Raw genomic sequence first — 471 nt, forward strand, 5'->3', positions numbered from 1 at the left:
ATATAATATATATGTATGTATGTATGTATATATTCTATAATCTGTCTGAGCCGACCACTTGTATTTTTCTATGAATATATAATATATACATTTTTGTTATATTAAAATATCATTGTTTTCTTTATTGTTGTTGGTGTTGTTCTTTACACCCAGTCAAATCTTGTAATCAAAATCGTTCCAGCCATGGCCATCAAATCGTTATTCCCAAATACAGTGTATTTTTGCTGTCTTTTGTCAGTACACTCTTCAATGGCCTCCATTAATTACTCCATGTCGATGGGGTCTGTGTTGGAATGCCCCTTTAAAGGCGCGGGTGTGTGGTAAGAAGTTTGCTTCCCAACTACATGGTTTCAGGTTCAGTCCCATTGCGTGACACATTGGACAAGTTTCTTCTACTGTGGCCTCGTGCCAAGAAGAGCCTTGTGAGTGGATTTGGTAGACGGAAACTGAAAGAAGCCTGTCACATATGTG

Source organism: Octopus bimaculoides, chromosome 25 (assembly GCF_001194135.2).
Source record: "Octopus bimaculoides isolate UCB-OBI-ISO-001 chromosome 25, ASM119413v2, whole genome shotgun sequence".
Lineage (NCBI taxonomy): Eukaryota > Metazoa > Mollusca > Cephalopoda > Octopoda > Octopodidae > Octopus > Octopus bimaculoides.